At 46.5% G+C, this 18,893-nt stretch overlaps 1 protein-coding gene across 1 annotated transcript in view; it reads right to left on the reverse strand.

Annotated features, from left to right (window-relative positions):
* The window catches only part of B3GNT4 (UDP-GlcNAc:betaGal beta-1,3-N-acetylglucosaminyltransferase 4), a 71,612-nt gene extending 55,692 nt beyond the window's left edge, over window positions 1-15,920 (reverse strand). Inside the window, exon 1 of the mRNA XM_063964466.1 lies at window positions 15,129-15,920. The gene's annotated coding sequence lies outside the window, so the exon portion shown is untranslated. The remainder of the gene's footprint in view (window positions 1-15,128) is intronic.
* Window positions 15,921-18,893: the final 2,973 nt, after the last annotated feature.

An 18,893-nucleotide genomic window follows, 5' to 3' on the forward strand; every position in this document is an offset into this window, starting at 1 on the left:
TCTACTAAGACAATGCCCTGCGAGGAGCTGTGGCATTCTGGCAGGAGGGGGAGCCTGGAGAGCAGAGAAGTTGACCTGACCCAGGACAAGTCCAGCAGGCAGCAGCACGCTGATCGGACATCCCAGTCCCCAGGAGCTGCAGGCGCAGCACTGCACCCAGCTCAGTACCCTCAGTCACAGTCTAGGGGAGGAAAAAGGGGGGGCTCTGCCTGCCGCACTGTGTAAAAGGGGACTCTGCCTGCCGCACTGTGTAAAAGGGGACTCTGCCTTGCGTAATGTGTGTAAGTGGCGCTACTGTGTGTGTGTGGGGAGGGGGGGGGGGCGCAGATGCAGTTTCTTGCACACAGCACTAAAATGTCTAGTAATGGCACTGCCCCCTCTGCTCCAGCTGCCTCCGTGCCCCCTCTACTAGCTGTATCTGTGCCCTCTGCCACTTACACAGTTCTCCCAGGGTATCTCCATCCATATCCTCGCCCCATACCCAGCCTTTAATATCTACATGCAGGATGCTCATACAGGTAATCCTGGCCATAATGTTGTTCCTTCTGTGCAGGTTTGTGCCTTATGGTATATGGCTGACCTGTGCATTATTGTATATGGCTACTATGTGCTATTTGAGGCACTGTGTATCTGGCACTGCTGGGGGCATTGTGTGTATATATGGCACTGCTGGGGGCAGTATGTGTATATATGGAACTACACAGCATTATGTGTTATAAAAAAATATATGCACCAATTGATGCCCCACCCCTTTGGTAGCTCCACCCTTAGCACCGTCCATATCTGCCCCTCCCACAGTTCCTGAACCTGTTTTCCTACAAAGAGAGCACTGGAAGCATGTATGTCTTTTACATGCTGGATGAAGTTCTCCACTGCAGCTTCCAGTAACTCTAAACGAATCCCATATACCTTGCACTTGATTTGTGAGAACAAGAAGTTGTTGCAGGAGGACAGGTCTGGACTATACGGCAGATGACCAAGCTACTGGATGCATTCATGGGCCAGAAAATCCACCTATTTCATAGAGTTGTGGGCAGGTGCATTGCCCTGATGGAACAGGGCACCAAGAGAGCAAGTTTTTTAAATAGCTTCCAGAACTTGTGGCAGGCAATGGTTTGATGAACCAGTCTCCAGTGATTATGTGATGCTGCACAAGTGGTAAAGGAAGCTACATGACCAGTCTTGGCTGCAAAAACAGCCAACATTTGCTTGGCTATGCTGCGCTCACGTTGGAACTTCTGTGGCAGAGCGCCTCCTGCTGGGGTCCAGTAGGCCGACTGTTCTAGGGGTCGAAACTGTAGATCCAGGATTCATAGTCATTGATGATCTCCCAGACACAGTCTGGCCAACTGCCATCAAACCTGGCCAACATGTTGTGTCACCCGTACCTTCTTCTGCTCTCGAGTCTGCTGATGGGGTCACCCAGCATGCAGAAACCTTGCTCAGGTCAAGTTTTTTGTCGAGTATCAAGCAGATGGATCCCATTGAGATGCTTATCACATTCTCTAACTGGGCTAAGCTCACCCTGGTGTCCACCTTAACTATGGCCTGCACAGCAGCAGTGTTGTCCTCAGTGATGGCGGACATAGGTCAGCCACAGAGCAACTAGTCTTCCAGGGACCAACTCCTGCGACAAAATTATGCAAACCTCCCCAAAAGCAGCTAACACTTGGTCAAATCTCTCCTCCTGTCGCAGACCACTCTTGTAGTAGAAGATCATGGCTCCATAACGAGTTTGTGAAGGAAGTGAACATGCTGACTTCTTAAGTGTGCAGTGCTGCTTATATACGGTTCTGTGCCTTGACATTTCACAAGAACTTTAGTAAAATTACAGTTCACAACCAGACAGATTGTGTCTACTCTACCTACAGTATGCACTGCATATCTGGAAACTTACTGCACACCCCTCGTACTAAACCTTGGAGAGTGATAAAGTGGAGATAAAGTACCAGCCAAGCAGCTCCTAACTGCCATGTTACAGGCTGGGTTTAAAAAGTGACAGAAACTATTAATTAATCCGCTCCTATCTCCACTTTATTACTCTCCATGGCTTAGTACATCTGCCCCTATATCTTTTATTCTGGAGCCCTCAAAAAGAGTGCCATTCTGAAAAATTCTCAATGTAATGTTATATTAAAGTATTACTGTAGAGGAGGTTTTTCCTCTTTTGTATGATGAGAATTGGCATATAACTTGTGAAGACAGACTGCCAGGAAATAAATGGGCAATATCTTTCTTGGAACAAAGAATACATTTGGCACTCACTATCGGAGATAGGAGCATTATCAGCATCCACAAGTTGAGTGCGACTCCTAATAAGATAAGATATGAACTCTTAAAAAGGTGTCACACTATTGCAAATTCTTTGTTCTTCAAGTTAATTGATTAAAAACAAGAACAAAAAAAGACTAAATATATACGTGGAAATGCATTCATATCAGTCTGCAATAGTTAATTTGCCCATTGGTGCTAATAATGGTACTGCACTATTACATCTTATTTTATCTGGAATACAATCAAGTACTAAAATAATATTAGGGCAGATGTATTAAGTCTAGAGAAGTGATAAAGAAGTGATAAGTGGAAGGTGATAACACACCAGCTCCAAACTGTCATTTTTCAAACCCGTAATGATTGGCTAGTGCGTTATCACCCTCCACTTATCCAGGCTTAATACATCTGCCCTATCATTCTGAGATACTATTGAATATAATGTAAGGGATACAAGTGTTTCCCTGAACAGTTGTGTGGTTCAGAAAGTCCAGAACAGAGTTAATAAGGGGGTAAAACCGGTTATGAAATTATATACATACAAATGCTCAGGTGCCCCTCAGAAGAATACTTCATAACAACAAGAAGAATGATGCCACTGAGACTCCAAAATATGCAAAAGTAACAATGTGTATTAAAAAATGGTCTAACGTTTTCGAGGCACTACACCCGGTCTTCAGGACTGTGTTACTACTGCATTATGGTGTATGGTCCCTCTGCACATTTTGGAGTCTGAGTGCCATCATTCTTTTTGGTGTGTGTGTGTGTATATATATTACATATACATATATATATATATACTACATATATATATATATATATATATATATATATACATATACACATATATATATTATATATATATATATATATATATATATATATATATATATATAGGAAAATTGGTGAGTAATATTGAATATTGAAGAAATTCATAGTGAAGTGAGTAATACATATAGTCACAATTTTTATTTCTGTGAGATCCTGAAGTTTGTAATGTAGAGGTGCCACAGTCTATTCCTTCTTTATATATAATCCAAAAATAACTTTTTCCCCAAAAAATGTATTGACACAGACATAGCAAGATAAATAAGCACACTCAATTATCCAAACTTAAGATAAAAGGCTATAATAAAGTGCAGTGTGATACAATAAACAGAACATTGGGGGTAATTCTGAGTTGATCGCAACAGGAACTTTGTTAGCAGTTGGGCAAAACCATGTGCACTGCAGGGGAGGCAGATATAACATGTGCAGAGAGAGATAGATTTGAGTGTGGTGAGTTCAATCTGCAATCTAAATTGCAGTGTAAAAATAAAGCAGCCAGTATTTACCCTGCACAGAAACAAAATAACCCACCCAAATCTAACTCTCTCTGCACATGTTATATCTGCCTCCCCTGCAGTGCACATGGTTTTGCCCAACTGCTAAAAAATTTCCTGCTGCGATCAACTTGGAATTACCCCCATTGTCTCTAATTTTCTATCTACTTGACCCATAAAGGAAAACTGAATGATGATAGCAGAATAAACTAAATCGTAGAAGATAAGAAAAATAAAATGCAAATAATAATTAGGGTTGTAATCAGCAAAACATGTAACGCTCCAATTATCCCCTCATTCCATTCCCTGATGCAACACCCGTACACTTACTGAAGCAGAGCTACCTGAAAATAATAAACTATATTAAATTTAAAGAAAAATCTCTGGAGATCCAGAGAAGTGCACCTGGCTCCTTTGGCACATTTTTCTAAACTGAGTCTGGTAGGAGGGGCATAGAGGGGAGGAGCCAGCACACACTAAAAGTTTTTAAGTGCCAGGCTCCAGTCAGCCAATCCCGGTTTTCTGCTGCCTATAAATAGGCTGGGATTTTTGCATTCTGTGCCATTGCTTTGTTGTGGTTACTCTGTACCCTAGGTCTGTGCTCCTGCAGATTTCTCTGTGCGTCTCTAGGAATTTGGTCCCATCTCGCTCTCCGAGTTGTCAGCCAGTTCTCGTTGAACTACGACCACCAGCTTCCCAGTGCGCGGTCACGGTCGACCACTCTCCCACCGGTGTCTTTGAGTTCTCCAGGTTTCCCGTGGTGGTTTGTCAGCCTCAGTCTGTGTCCTTCGGTCACGTCTCCGCATCATCCAGTGGACGATCCTCGCAGCTCCTCAGTTACGTCCTCGCTTCAGCTAGGTAACCCGTCTTCACAGTTCTCCTTTCACGTCTACGCATCATCTTGCAACCGGTCTTCACAGTTCTTCAGCCACAACTTCGTATCATCTAAAGCAGACTTTTCTCAGTTCTTTAGTCTCGACTTCGTATCATTCATTGGACATTCTTACAGTTTTTACTCACGTTATCATCCCATCCAGAAACTTACTCTCCGCAGTTCATCTCACGCCCCCACGTCACCCTGCAAACCTCGTCATAGTTCCACAGTCACGCCCCTTCTTCAAACCATCTCTCTCCGCAAGCACCAGCCTCTTCCTTCAGGAGTTCAGAGACTTCATTCTCTACAGTTTATCAGTCCCAACCCAGTTTGACTTCCTACCGCTTTTCTCTGTTTGTGCCGTTAATAAATATATGAAAAGGAATTAACTTCATCGTCCTGGTTTCCTGCACTCCGGAGCATCTGCTCCTTCGGTTGGTCTGAGTCCAACGGATTCACAAAAACAGCTTGCCTGACAGTTTAAATCTGATCGGAAGGCTGAATCATTCAATGTCTACAAGGAATGTAACAAAAAAAATGCAAAAAAGGAATCAGGACAGCTAAGATAGAAAACGAGAAGCAAATCGCTAAGGAGAGTAAAACAAACCCCAAAAAGTTTTTTAAGTATATTAATGGTAAAAGGTTAAAAAAAAGTCAATATAGGACCACTAAAAGGCAAGTTGGGAGTCTTGATTAATAATGACAAAGATAAAGCAGAAATATTGAACGATTTTTTTTTCATCAGTGTTTACTTGTGAGGAACAGATGGTGGGAGTAGTGCACAACAAAAGCATCAATAACGTCCCATTTCTGAGTACATATTTAAGTGAGGAAGTACAAGTCTGGGAGAGACTAAGCAAAATTGAGATAAATAAATCTCCTGGTCCAGACGGACTTTATCCATGGGGTCTTATGGAGCTTAACTCAGAAATGGCAAGGCCTTTATATTTGATTTTCTATGAATCAATTACATCAGGCTTGGTACCAAAGAACTGGCGTATAGCAGAGGTAGTGCCAATATTTAAAAAGGGAATTAAAACTCATCCTAGTAACTATAGACCGTTAAGTTTGACATCCATAGTGGGGAAAATATTGGAAGGTATAATAAGGGATAGCATACAGGAGTACTTGGAAACCACCATGCTTATTAATAGGAACCAGCATGGTTTTGTGAGGGTTAGGTAATGTCAAACTAACTTACAGATGGAGCCACGCTAGTCGTGGCTCCGTCTGTGACTAGGCACACCTGCCCGGAAGCGCCTATCGCGAAGAGCTTCTCCGGCCGGCCGCGTGCACGACGCGCCCCATTCACTTGAATGGAGAGCGTCTCCATCCGCGCGACCGGACAGAGACGCTCACATTTGGAGCGTCTCTGTGCACTCCCGGCATAACTAGGTGGACGGATCGCCTAGTCACGTCAGGAGTGCACGCCTGCAATGGAGCCGTCTCAGATAAGCGCGGCTCCATCTGTAATTAGCTTCTATGAGAAAGTGAGCGATAATCTTGACCAGGGAAGATCAGTGGATGTGGTCTATTTAGATTTTGCTAAAGCCTTCGACACAGTGCCACACAAGACTGATTTTCAAAATAAGAGGGCTTGGTTTAGGTAATACTATTTGTACTTGGGTAAATAATTGGCTGGATAACAGGGAACAGCGAGTAGTGGTTAATGGGATGTTTTCCAACTGGAACTGGAATACCGCAAGGGTCCGTACTCTGTCACTACTGTTCAAAATATTTATTGATGACCTAGGAGTAGGTCTGGAAAGCAAAGTTTTGCGGATGATACCAAACTGTGTAGGGTAATTAATTCAGAAACGGATGTTGAGTCTCTACAGAACGACTTATTAAACTGGACGTTTAGGCAGATAAAGGGAGAATGAGATTCAATATAAAATAAAAATGTAAAAAGTTATGCACTTCAGGACACTCTAGTTGAAAAATATTTGTTGGTGCTCATTGATAATGGACTTCGTAGCAGCAGCACCCAATGTCATAGTGCAGCAACGAAGGCAAATAAGGTGTTAGCATGCATAAAATTGGGAATAAAGACCAGGGATGAGAGTGTAATCCTGCCACTGTATAAATCATTGGTACCACCACACATTGAATATTGTGTACAGTTCTGGGCACCACACTATATATATTAAAAAATAAGTAAAAAAAAGATATCTTGGAACCTGAGAGGGTTCAGAGGTGAGCCACAAAATTGATTAAGAGGTTAGAGGCACTGGATTATGAGGATAGGTTAGCTAGGTTTACACTGGAAAAAAGGTGTCTGCTGGTTGATTGGTAGTTTCTCTTTTCAAGGAAGCCATTATAAATGAATTTCTTACAACACAACAGTTAAGATGCTCTGATCAGAACAAAATTGGATACAGTTGCATAACAATGTAACAATGTGATAGATTAAATTCTTTCATAACATCATGTATTTTGTATTGAAGATCTTTGTATTGAAGACAGTTGTACCAAATGAACAGTTAAATTAAATTTGGCTGACTGAATGCCAAATTTGCACAAAAGTGCACCATACCCTATGGGGCAGCGAACACTTTTGTGCAAAACCGGGCTGCCATACAGCACGGCTATTGCTGCACCGATTTCTTGACAATTACGCTCCCCCAACATGATCTGTGTGTACATTGGATAGCTGAGAGGGGCAGTAAGAAGTGCTAGTTAACAGGAAAAATGTGAAGAACGGTAAGTTAGCCACTAAGTACAATTATGATTCATCTCTTTATTAAGGGTGCTCACTATGGAAAATCTATCAGATTTAAATTGTGCTGAGAGTGTACCAGTCATTCAATTATTATTTCTAAAACAGTTTATAAGATTGTCAGTGTTAGGGATCGTGGAGACAGCTGCTTCTTGTAAAACCTGCCCCTGCACTGGAGCAATCCTGAATTGCTCTGGTAATATGGTATCAGATGCAGCAACTCGCAGCAAAAAAAAGTACTGGGTTACTTGTACTGCTTTCAGACCTAGATCCGTGAAATTGACGAGTCAAGCAGCCGGCAAATTCCCAGGTCTCAGCCTCAACCCAGGTAAAGGGCAGGCTCGAGGACAGGAAAATCCCGGGTTGCTGCACGTAAAAAAAAAAAAAGCGGAATTGTGCTTCTAGTATGAAAGGGGGTGTTGGGGGGGGGGGGGGGGGGGGTAATAAAGTACTGGATACCGACTGAGACATCCTGACAATAAGGAGCCCGACACCGACGAGGGTAAGTATTTTACCCCTCTCCTGTCCCCTACCCTAACTATAGAGGGAAGAAGGCTAGGACTAACCCTCGGTGCGTGACGGCTATGGCTAACCACCCACCCAGGTGCATAACCCTAACCCCTGATACTCACCTTCAGCATTCCGGCATTCTGGCGCTTGTGTCCTGAGTGCTGTCGGGATTCCTGGGGTATGACACGTTTGCCGGCATACAGACTGTCGGGATCCTGAACGCATCCCTTGAGGAGCATTATTGGTGAAATCACTGCATATATGGGTATGTTAACGTCTCTGGAACTAAAAGATAAACACCCTACAGTACATATTGTCACTTTGCTCACAATAAAGGCACAGAAGTTTGAAAGTCCAGCACACACATTCTAAATTAGTTGCATATGGGCAGACTGTATGGCTGGGGAAGCAGTTAGCTTCCCGATAGACAGGAACCTGGCGGCCGATATACCGACGCCGGGATCCCGAAGCAGGAGGCAATGCCAGTGTCGAGATACTGACGCCGCACGGGATGCCGGCGTCACATTACCGACAGCGAACATCCAGATCGTCCAGACAGTGAAATGCGCTGGTGTACTGCTGTGTTGCGGAGATTATGTTTAGGCAGAAGAAAGTGTGGTTAGGGTTAGGCTGCAAGGCTGGGAAGGTCAAGGTTAGAAACTGGGGAGGGAGGGTTAAGCACATAGAAGGGGAGGAGGGGGTTAGGCATCAAGCGGGGAGGTTTAGGCAGTGGGGAAGGGAGGGTTAGGGCTAGGCACCCACAAGGGAGGGTTATGGTAGGGGGCAGAGGTGGGTAAGGGGGCTTACGCGGGGGAAGAGAAAAAGTTATCCTCTACTGCAGTGTTTTTCAACCACTGTGCCGTGGCACACTAGTGTGCCCTGAGCAGTCTCCAGGTGTGTCACCATAGAAGCAGAGCCAGGCCAGTCAGTGTTTTGCAACTACTGAGGCCCTGGAACGATCAATACTGTTGGGTTTAGTGATTACAGAGCCAGTTCTAATTTCTCTAACGTCCTAGTGGATGCTGGGAACTCCGTAAGGACCATGGGGAATAGCGGGCTCCGAAGGAGGCTGGGCACTCTAGAAAGATTTATGACTACCTGGTGTGCACTGGCTCCTCCCACTATGACCCTCCTCCAAGCCTCAGTTAGATTTCGTGCCCGGCCGAGGTTGGATGCACACTAGGGGCTCTCCTGAGCCCTTAGAAAGAAAGTATAGTTTAGTTTTTTTATTTTTAGTGAGACCTGCTGGCAACAGGCTCACTGCAGCGAGGGACTAAGGGGAGAAGAAGCGAACTCGCCTGCTTGCAGCCGGATTGGGCTTCTTAGGCTACTGGACACCATTAGCTCCAGAGGGATCGACCGCAGGCCCAGTCCTTGGTGTTCGGTCCCGGAGCCGCGCCGCCGTCCCCCTTACAGAGCCAGAAGCAAGAAGAGGTCCGGAAAAACGGCGGCAGAAGACATCAGTCTTCACCAAGGTAGCGCACAGCACTGCAGCTGTGCGCCATTGCTCCTCATGCACACTTCACACGCCGGTCACTGAGGGTGCAGGGCGCTTGGGGGGGGGCGCCCTGAGCAGCAATAAAAACACCTTGGCTGGCAAAAATACCACAATATATAGCCCCAGAGGCTATATATGTGGTAAATACCCCTGCCAGAATCCAGAAAAAAGCGGGAGAATAGGCCGCGGAAAAGGGGCGGAGCTATCTCCCTCAGACACACTGGCGCCATTTCTCCTTCACAGATCCACTGGAAGGAAGCTCCCTGGCTCTCCCCTGCAGTCTACACTACGGAACAGGGTAAAAACAGAGAGGGGGGGCACTAAATTTAGGCGCAATATATATATATATATATATATATATATAATATAAAAAGCAGCTATAGGGGACATAACTCAGTTAGTCCCTGCATTATATAGCGCTCTGGTGTGTGCTGGCATACTCTCACTCTGTCCCCCCAAAGGGCTTTTGTGGGTCCTGTCCTCATTCGGAGCATTCCTTGTGTGTGTGCAGTGTGTCGGTACGGCTGTGTCGACATGTTTGATGAGGATAATGATGTGGAGGCGGAGCAGATGCCTTTAGAAGGGATGTCACCCCCTGCGGGGCAGACACCTGAGTGGATGGGCTTATGGAAAGTAATGAGTGCACGTATAGACTCCTTATATAAGAAAATCGACGACATGCCAAATGTGGGACAGCCGGCTTCTCAGCTCGTGCCTGCCCAGGCGTCGCATGGGTCGTCAGGGGCTCTAAAACGCCCGCTACCTCAAGCAGACCCAGATGTCGACACTGATACTGACACCAGTGCCGACGACGATGAGTCTAACCTGATGCCCACTAAGGCCATTCACTGCATGATTGAGGCAATGAAAGAGGTGTTACACATTTCTGATATAACTACAGGTACCACTAAAAAGGGTATTATGTTTGGAGAGAAAAAACTACCCGTAGTTTTTCCCCCATCAGATGAATTAAATGAAGTGTGTGAAGAAGCGTGGGCCTTCCCTGATAAAAAATTGGTAATTCCTAAGAAGGTACTAATGGTGTTCCCTTTCCCGCCAGAGGATAGGTCACGTTGGGAAACACCCCCTAGAGTGGATAAAGCGCTCACACGTTTGTCTAAAAAGGTGGCACTACCGTCCCCGGATACGGCCGCCCTCAAGGAACCTGCTGATAGAAAGCAGGAGGCGATCCTGAAGTCTGTATATACACACACAGGCATTATACTTAGGCCAGCTATTGCGTCAGCTTGGATGTGCAGTGCTGCCGCTGCGTGGTCAGATAAACTGTCAGAAAATATTGACACATTAGACAGAGACACGATCCTGTTAACCATAGACCATATAAAAGACTCAGTCTTATATATGAGAGATGCACAAAGGGAAATCTGCCGACTGGCATCTAAAGTAAGTGCATTGTCCATTTCTGCTAGGAGAGGCTTATGGACTCGCCAGTGGACAGGAGATGCAGATTCAAAAAAGCACATGGAAGTGTTACCATATAAGGGTGAGGAATTATTTGGGGATGGTCTCTCGGACCTAGTTTCCACAGCAACGTCTGGGAAGTCAGCATTTTTACCCCATGTCCCCTCACAGCCTAAGAAGGCGCCGTTTTATCAGGTTCAGTCCTTTCGGACCCAGAAAAACAGGCGTGGAAAAGGCGGGTCTTTTCTGTCCAGAGGCAGAGGTAGGGGAAAAAGGCTGCAACAAACAGCAGGTTCCCAGGAGCAAAAGTCCTCCCCCGCTTCTTCTTCCAAGTCCGCCGCATGATGGTGGGGCTCCACAGGCGGAGCCAGGTACGGTGGGGGGGTCGCCTCAAAAATTTCAGCGAGCAGTGGGTTCGCTCACAGGTGGATCCCTGGATCCTGCAAATAGTATCTCAGGGGTACAAGCTGGAATTCGAGGCGTCCCCACCCCACCGGTTCCTAAAATCTGCCTTGCCGATTGCTCCCTCAGACAGGGAGGTTATCCCGTACTTGGACGATCTCCTAATAAAAGCGAGGTCCAAGGAACAGTTGTTGGTGGGAGTAGCACTATCTCAGGAGGTGCTGCACCAGCACGGCTGGATTCTGAATATCCCAAAGTCACAGCTGGTTCCGACGACACGGCTACTGTTCCTGGGTATGATTCTGGATACAGTCCAGAAGAAAGTGTTTCTCCCGGAGGAGAAAGCCAGGGAGTTGTCATCTCTAGTCAGAGACCTCCTGAAACCAAAACAGGTATCAGTGCATCGCTGCACACGGGTCCTGGGAAAGATGGTAGCTTCTTACGAAGCAATTCCCTTCGGCAGGTTCCATGCCAGAATCTTTCAGTGGGACCTGTTGGACCAGTGGTCCGGATCGCATCTTCAGATGCATCGCTTAATAACCCTGTCTCCAAGAACCAGGGTGTCTCTACTGTGGTGGCTGCAGAGTGCCCATCTTCTAGAGGGCCGCAGGTTCGGAATACAGGACTGGGTCCTGGTGACCACGGATGCCAGTCTTCGAGGCTGGGGGGCAGTCATACAGGGAAGAAACTTCCAAGGACTATGGTCGAGTCAGGAGACTTCCCTTCACATAAATATTCTGGAACCAAGGGCCATCTACAATGCCCTAAGTCGAGCAAAAGCCCTGCTCCTACACCAGCCGGTGCTGATCCAGTCAGACAACATCACGGCAGTCGCCCATGTAAATCGACAGGGTGGCACAAGAAGCAGGATGGCGATGGCAGAAGCCACAAAAATTCTCCGATGGGCGGAGAATCATGTACTAGCACTGTCAGCAGTGTTCATTCCGGGAGTGGACAACTGGGAAGCAGACTTCCTCAGCAGACACGACCTCCACCCGGGGGAGTGGGGACTTCACCCAGAAGTCTTCCAGATGCTGGTAAACCGTTGGGAAAAACCACAGGTGGACATGATGGCGTCCCGTCTCAACAAAAAGTTAAAAAGATATTGCGCCAGGTCAAGGGACCCTCAGGCGATAGCTGTGGACGCTCTAGTGACACCGTGGGTGTACCAGTCGGTTTATGTGTTCCCTCCTCTGCCTCTCATTCCAAAGGTATTGAGAATAATAAGAAAGCGAGGAGTAAACACAATTCTCGTGGTTCCGGATTGGCCAAGACTAGCGTGGTACCCGGAACTTCAAGAGATGCTCTCAGAGGACCCGTGGCCTCTACCGCTCAGACAGGACCTGATACAGCAGGGGCCCTGTCTGTTCCAAGACTTACCGCGGCTGCGTTTGACGGCATGGCGGTTGAACACCGGATCCTAAAGGAAAAGGGTATTCCGGAAGAAGTCATTCCTACGCTTATTAAGGCCAGGAAAGATGTTACGGCAACGCATTATCACCGCATATGGCGGAAATATGTTGCATGGTGCGAGGCCAATAAGGCCCCAACAGAGGAATTTCAACTAGGTCGATTTCTGCATTTCCTGCAAGCAGGAGTGGATATGGGCCTAAAACTAGGCTCCATTAAAGTACAGATCTCGGCTCTGTCGATTTTCTTTCAAAAAGAACTAGCTTCAGTACCTGAAGTTCAGACTTTTGTAAAAGGAGTGCTGCATATTCAGCCCCCGTTTGTGCCTCCGGTGGCACCTTGGGATCTCAACGTGATGTTGAGTTTCTTAAAATCACATTGGTTTGAGCCACTAAAAACCGTGGATCTGAAATATCTCACGTGGAAAGTGGTCATGTTATTAGCCTTGGCTTCAGCCAGGCGAGTGTCAGAATTGGCGGCTTTATCATGTAAAAGCCCTTATCTGATTTTCCATATGGATAGGGCAGAGTTGAGGACTCGTCCCCAATTTCTCCCTAAGGTGGTGTCAGCGTTTCACCTGAACCAGCCTATTGTGGTGCCGGCGGCTACTAGTGAATTGGAGGACTCCAAGTTGCTAGACGTTGTCAGGGCCCTGAAAATTTATGTTTCCAGGACGGCTGGAGTCAGAAAATCTGACTCGCTGTTTATCCTGTGTGCATCCAACAAGCTGGGTGCTCCTGCTTCTAAGCAGTCTATTGCTCGCTGGATTTGTAGTACAATTCAGTTTGCACATTCTGTGGCAGGCATACCACAGCCAAAAATGCCCATTCCACAAGGAAGGTGGGCTCATCTTGGGCGGCTGCCCGAGGGGTCTCGGCTTTACAACTTTGCCGAGCAGCTACTTGGTCAGGGGCAAACACATTTGCAAAATTCTACAAATTTGATACCCTGGCTGAGGAGGACCTGGAGTTCTCTCATTCGGTGCTACAGAGTCATCCGCACTCTCCCGCCCGTTTGGGAGCTTTGGTATAATCCCCATGGTCCTTACGGAGTTCCCAGCATCCACTAGGACGTTAGAGAAAATAAGAATTTACTCACCGGTAATTCTATTTCTCGTAGTCCGTAGTGGATGCTGGGCGCCCATCCCAAGTGCGGATTGTCTGCAATACTTGTAAATAGTTATTGTTAACTAAAGGGTTATTGTTGAGCCATCTGTTGAGAGGCTCAGTTGTTTTCATACTGTCAAACTGGATATAGTATCACGAGTTGTACGGTGTGATTGGTGTGGCTGGTAAGAGTCTTACCCGGGATTCTAAATCCTTCCTTATTATGTCTGCTCGTCCGGGCACGGTGTCCTAACTGAGGCTTGGAGGAGGGTCATAGTGGGAGGAGCCAGTGCACACCAGGTAGTCATAAATCTTTCTAGAGTGCCCAGCCTCCTTCGGAGCCCGCTATTCCCCATGGTCCTTACGGAGTTCCCAGCATCCACTACGGACTACGAGAAATAGAATTACCGGTGAGTAAATTCTTATTTTTGAGCCCGGGGCAGTTTTGGGCTCTTCTGGCTTTCTCAGATGTGGCTCAGGCGTTACAAATGGAGAAGCTGCGACACGACATCCTAGGACACGCAACTGCACCATGCATCACCATTATATTTGTGTGCGCCTTGGCAATATTTAAATCTTGTTCCGCGAGTTGTAAAAGGTTGAAAATCTCTGCTCTACTGTAACATAAAATCTAATATGTTAGATATCCCCTAACTGTTATATTTATCCAAGTTCAGACAGAGATAAAATTGTGAGATAAAGTACCAGCCAATCAGCTTCTGCCTTACATTTTACAGGCTGTGTTTGAAAAATGACAGGAGCTGATTGGTTGGTACTTTATCTCAACATTTTTTTCTCCAAGCTTTGATAAATATCTCCCTAGGAACAGAACAAAGTGCAATACTAGGCAATATATCAGCTAGTACTAAATCATTGTTAACACAGAAAGTCTAAGGAATGCTGCGCACACAGTATTATTCAATTATGCATGAGTGTCACATACTCACAAATACGTCAGTCAGAATGAATATGGTGGATTCCCACGCAAAGCATTCAACTTCTGTTTGCCCACCCCAATCCTTTCCCCCCTATACGCCAAATAAAACAGTCAGCAGGTTCAGAGCGCTTCAATGGATAGAACCCATTATTCATACATCAGAGGAGACTGACATTAGCTTCTTATTCAGCCAACAGGGCATCTCAGAGACTCGCATCTATTGTGCTAAAGTTCTAGTTGGGAGGCCTTAGTGGTGCAGAAGTATCAGAGGTATGCAAGGACAGAAACATGGGTTGTGTTCTATTGTATTGAGATTTTTACCAGCAGAATCACTTTGGGCTTTTATTTTGGGCACAAAAAAAAAAAAAAGTAAAAAAAAAAAAATATATATATATATATATATATATATATATATATATATATAAAATAAACTATCAGTATGATATTGTGACGACGTGCTGTATAAGGTTATTGTCCATACTAATAGGTCTGATACAGGCTACAAATGATATTGGCAGCTGAATGCTATTAGCAATGCAGGACTATGGCAGGGCTGTCTCTGTAGCCCTTGCTTGTATGTCTGGGACCAGGACTGGCTGGGGAACTCTGCGGGCAATGAATGATAATGTAGTTGCAGTATTGACACCATCAGGTTACCTTGTCTGGGCGGCAGCAGCTAGCGGGTGGAGACCGCGGCAGTGACCCGCAGCAGGCACATTCCGAGGCCGCCGGGCTGATGATCCCTCTTCCACAATGAGCAGCCAATGCCGCCGCCAGCTGTTCCTCTCAGCTCCTCCGTGCACCGGCTCTCCACATTGGCCAGCCTGCGAGCCAGGCGGCGCCAGTCGTCTGAGTAACGCCGCTCACAAGGCGCGGGATGCTATGAGAGTAACCCCGGTCCTATCAGTGCTGTCACCATCATGCTGCGTGACGCCCGCTCGGGTGAGAGGACATGATGTTATGCTGCTGCTGTGCGGCCACACGTGGGTGATGCAGACGTTCCTGTGACACTACTAGCCCCAGCCGGCTTCCTACATAGCGGTCACCATCAGCTGCTGGCCGTGTGGCGAGAGAACGCAGACCTTCATAGCCAGCTGTAGCCACAGCTATTAGTCCTCTGACGCCGACTGCGGCTTATGGGAAGCAGCCGACGAGGGCTTAGCACCGGCTCTACAGGCAGAGCTGTATTTGGACAGTTCTACGGTCACGTCAATGCATAGGAACGTTTTCTGTATAGGATTTTACAGGCTCTGTATCGTTTGGCCGTTCTGCAATTGTAATGCATTCACTCCACGTTTAGTGGTAGGTAATAAGGCAGCACCACGCCTCCTCCTCCTAGTAATCTGTGCAGCGCCCAGGAGTCCGGATGCTGTACAAAGCACTGGCTCTGCTGTGATGTCTCCGTGCAGGAGAGCTGCCTTGCATGCTAATAGGAATTGGGGGTGTGCCCATCAGTGAGCAGACCACCTGTCATACATAGGGTCTGATAGCTGTGAGCTCAGCGTGCTGTTGCTGTGTGATCATCAAAGTTTTAAAAAGTGAACTGGAAGGATCCGTAACTAATGTATACTTTGTGCACTTTTACAAGTGGCCATGAGTGTCAGCTTGATTTATTTGTATTTCTATGTGATTTAGGGAGAGATGTACTAAGCAGTGATAACAGTGGAGAAATGAGCCAGTGAAGAAGTTGCCAACAATCAGCTGCTCTATAATTTTATAGTATGCAAATTACAAATGTTACTTCAATTCTGATTGGTTGCCATGGGCAACTCCAACACTGGCTCACTTCTCCACTCTTTTTCACTGCTTAGTACATCTCCCCCCTTAGAATTTAGGGGGTTATTCCAAGTTGATCGCTCGCTAGCAGTTTTTAGCAGCTGTGCAAACGCTATGCCGCCACCCACTGGGAGTGTATTTTAGCTTAGCAGAAGTGCGAACGGTTCTATCGCTGAGCGGCTACAAATTTATTTTGCGCAGTTTCAGAGTAGCTCAAAACCTACTCAGCGCTTGCAATCAATTCAGACCATTCTGTTCCGGATTTGACGACACAAACACGCCTGTGTTTTTCCAACCTCGCCTGCGTTTTTCCGAGCAATCCCTGAAAACGGTCAGTTGCCATCCAGTAACGCCCACTTCATGTCAATCACTCTGTGGCAGCCAGTGCGACTGAAATGCATCGCTAGACCCTGCGTAAAACTACATTGGTCATTGTACTCGTACATCATGCGTGCGCATTGCACCTCATACGCATGCGCAGAACTGCCGTTTTTTTTGCATGATCGCTGCACAGTGAACAAATGCAGCTAGCGATCAACTATGAATGACCCCCTTAGCAGGATGAGCAGTGCTGTAACTATACATTTTGGTGCCCTGTGCCAGAAATTGAATTCCAATGCCAGGGACCTGTATAATCTATGTAACCTGATTTAGAGTAAAATCAGTCAGCCGGTCAGTTGTGAGCAGAGCCCCTATGCTCCTGCAGGGAGGCATTTGATATGCCAGCTGTCAGGATCCCGGCGCTCACCATACCGACGCCGGAATCCCAACAGCCGGCATACCGACAACTATTGTCCCTTTTTTGGGTGTCCACAAAACTCCTGGAGGGAGAATAAAACTGTGCCCGCAGCATGGCGAGCGCAGCGAGCCCGCAATGGTCTCTTTTGCGCTCACCCCGCTGCCTGCATGCCGGCAGTCAGGATCCCGGCGCCTGTATGCTGGGCGCAGGGATCCCAAGCGCCATCCTAACATACTACACCCGCTCCTGCATTCTGTAGGGCTTGTAACTGTTACAGAGATTTCCTAAACTGCCTTTACTATAAACAACCAGGAGCTTCCATCTGATCCACACCTAAGGTATGCGTCCATCTGGAGCACATTTGCATAGTAGTCGTTTTGTGCATATCAACCCCAACGTAGACCTGAAAAGATAACAATGTGCCTCTCCTGGGAGAGGTTTCCCGGGGAAGCCACAAACTTGTTGCTTGCATGAGGTACTTAGTGGTATATTTAATAAGTCGTAGAGAAAGATAAAGTAGACAGAGATAAAATACCAGCCAATCAGTTCCTAACTACCATGTCACAGGCATAGTAAATAACAAGAGTCATGGTAGACTTACCATGGTTAACTCTGTTTCTTCAAGGTCCATAGGCTCCACAGGATGACCATGGGGGTTTAGGTGGTTTGGAACAAAGAGTTAAAGCTTTTTGGTCCCAGAATGCACTGTGTCCTCCTCACCTATAACCCCAGCCCATTCAGTTTAGTAAACAAGCCCAAGGCAGGAGCAGGACAGATGAGAAGGAAGGATGGCATACTCAATAAAAAACACTCAGAACTAGTGACCATATAATAATCATACCCATAAGCCAGGTGCGTCAGGGTGGGTGCACTGTTGAGCCTATGGACCTTGAAAAAACAGGTAACCATGGTACAGTAAGTCTACCATAACTCCTGTTTTCTTCTTGAGGGTCCATAGGCTCCACAGGATTACCATGGGGATAGCCTAAAGCAGTATCCCCTAAGGGAGGGGATGCTCCTGAGCAGAACAAAGAACCTGTCGCCCAAAGGCAGGGTCCTGGTAAGCAAAGGTATTAAATGAATAGAAACGGAGGAAAGTATGGACGGAAGATCACGTGGCCACTCTGCACATTTATTCGCAGATGCTCCATGATTAACCACCCACAAAGGCCCCACAGACCAAGTGGAATGAGCCTTGAGCACAGTAGGAACAGGTAGACCCCCTTCCATGTATGCCTGAGCATTGGTCATTAGAAGCCATTGAGCCAAGGTCTGCTTGTTAGTAGGCCATCCTCTTTTGTGAAAACTATACAAAACCAAAAGAGCATCAGATTTACGGATAGACTTAGTTCGTTCCATATAAATCTGAAGTTCTCGCACCACATCCAACAATACATCACTTATGGAAGGGTTAGTAAATTGAAAGGCTGGAAACACAATCTCTTCATTGATATGAAATTGATAGCCCACCTTAGGAAGGTATCCAGACCTAGTTCTGAGGACAGCTCTGTCTGGATGAAAAATAAAAAAAGGAGAGTGAAACGAAAGTGCCGCTAAATCGGACACAGAGGCAATAGCCAGGAGGAACAGAGCCTTTTCCGTCAGCCACTTTAAAACCACAGAGTTCAATGGTTCGAACGGAGCTGCTTGTAACACCTGTAGAACCAAAGTTAAGTCCCACGTAGCCTCCGGAGAGACAAATGGAGGCTGAATGCAGAGGACCCCCTGAAAGAAAGTTCTGATATCTGGCAGAGAAGCACTCTTTCTCTGCAACCACATGGACAGGGCAGACATCTGTACCTTGAGGTACGCTAGTCGAAGACCTAGGTCCAATCCTGCATGAAGGAAAGCAAGTACTCGTGTCACTCTGAAAGTAGGATTGTGGTTCCTCGGCGACCACCACTAGA

Source organism: Pseudophryne corroboree, chromosome 1 (assembly GCF_028390025.1).
Source record: "Pseudophryne corroboree isolate aPseCor3 chromosome 1, aPseCor3.hap2, whole genome shotgun sequence".
Taxonomy (NCBI): domain Eukaryota; kingdom Metazoa; phylum Chordata; class Amphibia; order Anura; family Myobatrachidae; genus Pseudophryne; species Pseudophryne corroboree.